The sequence below is a fragment of the Motacilla alba genome, chromosome 5 (assembly GCF_015832195.1).
Source record: "Motacilla alba alba isolate MOTALB_02 chromosome 5, Motacilla_alba_V1.0_pri, whole genome shotgun sequence".
Taxonomy (NCBI): domain Eukaryota; kingdom Metazoa; phylum Chordata; class Aves; order Passeriformes; family Motacillidae; genus Motacilla; species Motacilla alba.
In genome coordinates, this window is record NC_052020.1 from 46,476,666 (window position 1) to 46,479,933 (window position 3,268).

Here is a 3,268-nt window from a genome sequence, read left to right on the forward strand (position 1 = left end):
CCCCCGGCCACACTACGAGCCCCAGCAAGCCCGGCGCCCCACTGGCTCAGGCGGCCGCGGGCCCTGCGCGCAAAGCTTTTTGGGATTTGTAGTTCTGCGGCTGCGGCGTGAGTCGCGTGGTCCCGCGTGTCGCAGGAGTCCCGGGAAGCTCCTCTCGCGTTGGCCGGGCCCGCGCTGCGGGCGCGTCGGGGGCCGCCGGGGCCGCGGCGTTTGCGCAGGCTGTCCACGGGACACGAACGGGACCGCGCCTTCCCGCTGGAACTGCCCTGTGCCTTTGGGCAGGATGCGGGCAGGAGGCCCAGACCGGGAAGGCAGAGCAGTGTGCCAAAGGGAATCCGTGAAATGACGGAAGAAGGCGAAGGGCCCCTCATGGTCCTTGCGTGTCTCACAGAGACGGCCGGCGCGGCGCTGGCTGCCCGCTGAGGGCCGTGCGCCGCCCATGGCCCGCTGCGGGCCGCACGCACCGCCAGAGTGGCTGCCGCTGTGCACTGACACCCCTCTCCGCTTCTAGTGAGAGAAGGAAAAGCAAAGATCCTTAGTGAAAGTAGAGGCACATGTTTCTTCGCCTTATAAACCACCAAGCACACCGGCGTCCTCATTGCATACTAAAAAACCACTTGCATGTCTGTAAAAAAAAAAAAAAAAAAAAACAAAAAACAAAAAAAACCAAAAAACCAACAACCAACTTTGCATTTTGTGACCGTTTTTGAATGTCTGCAGAAACTCATAGTTTTGCTCTGACTCTGTCATTTGCATTGTCTGCCCTGACTCAGCTTTGCTTATGATCACAGATGTAAAAGGTCATTACAGGTTGTTCATCAATACTTCTCTAGAGCAGTCGTGCCCAGTGACCTGACATGGCTCCTGACACAGTCTAGCTGTTAGAATTCGGGTCCCTTCAGAAATCACCTTTTTGAACTGACAAAGATCACCATGCTGATTACCCAGCAAGGAAAAAACAAGCCAGGAATCGTAGTTTCACCTCATTTAATTCCAGCCTAGTAGCCAAGTGGGTTATGTTTATGTTTTATTATCCTCCTGCCCTCAAAGATACCTAATATCCCTTAAAAGCATTGCTGACCTATCATCTAAGTCCAAAGGTGTTTCTCATAGCTGGGCTACATGAGGTGAGTACATCTTGTGCCAGCTGTCACTTCCCAGAAACCTAATACAGTCATTGCCAAATAACTTCTCTATAACTTCTGCATTAATAAACATCAGCAGGATGTTCCTTTTTGTGAGATACATGGGAAGACTGCTACAAGAATCCTAAAGCTCTGTTGAAATGTATTGGGCAGATACTGAAGACACTTGAGTAATGCACAGATTTTTACTACTGAATTAAATTATTTCTTTGATTGTGCTAGATATTTAGGAAGCTGTCCTGGATTGAGAGGGAAGTTTGTCTAAGGGAAAAATATGAAAGGTGTAGCTGGGTGTATGGGCTGATGTAAGCAGAGTGGTTTCTAAGGTACAGTTGTGAGGCTCAAACAGAAGCAGCTACATCACCTGCAGCAGGAATCAGCAGGATCCTTGTAACTGCTGCTCTCACGGAAGAGAGGAAATGGACTATGACTGTGTAAACAAATGTACATATCATCTTTTTCAAAAGAGAAGAGCACATAAATAGGTAAAACCATGATGGATTTATGAAATTGAAATGAAATGTTATTCAGCTTGCAGAAGAGAATGCTCTTATAGCAGCCTCCCAGTACTTAAATGGGGATACAAGAGAGCAGGGAGAGAGACTTTTCACAAGGATGTGTAGTGATAGGACAAGGCAGAATGGCTTTAAACTGAAAGAGGGCAGGTTTAGATTGAGTATTAGGTAGAAATGCTTTGATGTGAGGGTGGGGAGGCCCTGGAACAGATTGTCCAGAGAAGCTTTGGATCCCTGGAAATATTCAAGTCTGGGTTGGATGGGACTTTGAGTAACCTGGTCTAGCATGGCAGGGGGACTGGAACAGGATGATCTTTGGTCCCTTCCAGCCTGAACCATCCTATGATGCTATGAAACAATTTGCTCTGGCTCTAACAGTGCTAAAAAGCAAAAGTAACCACCACCCATATGTGTCATAACAAAACTTTAATGCTGTGGAAGGCTGCTCCAGCAACCCACCAAAGCCACACACTACAAATGGTATCTAAGATGCTACCAAATTCTGAAAGTGTTTACTAAATAAGAACAAAGAAAAACCAAAAAATAAAAGAAGACCCAAATGCAGATTCTTTCTTAACAGCTTTCCTACAAACCAGAAGGCTGCCATATGGTAAGTGTGGGCAGTTTAGCCCCAGTTCTGTTTTGCTAAGAGTTCTCTGAGAGGATTGTAACTCCTACATCTAGCATTGCTAACACCAGGCTGGACTGGCAGTGCTGCATTGCAGTACTAGTTCTGGTAACACACAGGTTTCCCCAAAAGAGAAGTTCCAGATTTTTGGCACAACTCTGGAGATGTCTTAACACAGGTGTTCATGGTTCCATGCCACTAACTTAACAACTGACCAAATTTGGACTGCAAAGTTGATTTTGCTTTTAATCTAGCAAAACAGATACTTCAGAAAGTGTACAGGAAGCCATTCTGGACTGCACTTACATTTTCCTTTAAGAGCAGCTGAATAGATCAAGATTTTTTTTAATGAGTAAAGGACATATTTTAACTGGGAAAGAATGGACTGGCATCATAAATTGATCATACTTAGAGTGTGTACCTTTTAACCTTCTTTAGCCTATTTCAAACATTTTAACAAATGCTTATTCTTTGTAGTTGCACTAACTTGATAACTAATAGCAAAACAAAATAAGAAATTCTAGGAAGAAAAAGCTAACATTTAAGGTGAAGAGTGGAACAGGTTTCTATTAAATAAAAAGTGTGCTGAGCCTGGTCTTTCCACATCTTTACGAGCAATGAGATTAGATTTGTCAGTCTAGCACTGACGCATGACTAGCTGCCTTGTAAGGGCAAACATCAGACATGGTTATTCTGGAACAAGGGAAGATTCTCATTTTAGCAAAAGTAATAGACTAACTGTGGGGTGATCTTAGCTAGCAAATGATTAAAGGAAAAAGCCATGTTCATCTTTGTTTTGGGAGGAAAATCAGAAGAGACTTTACTTAAAGTGACCTTAATTCTGACAGGAAATGAGGAAGGAAGAGGAAGGAAGGAAGGAAGGAAGGAAGGAAGGAAGGAAGGATGGAAGGAAGGAAGGAAGGAAGGAAGGAAGGAAGGAAGGAAGGAAGGAAGGAAGGAAGGAAGGAAGGAAGGAAGGA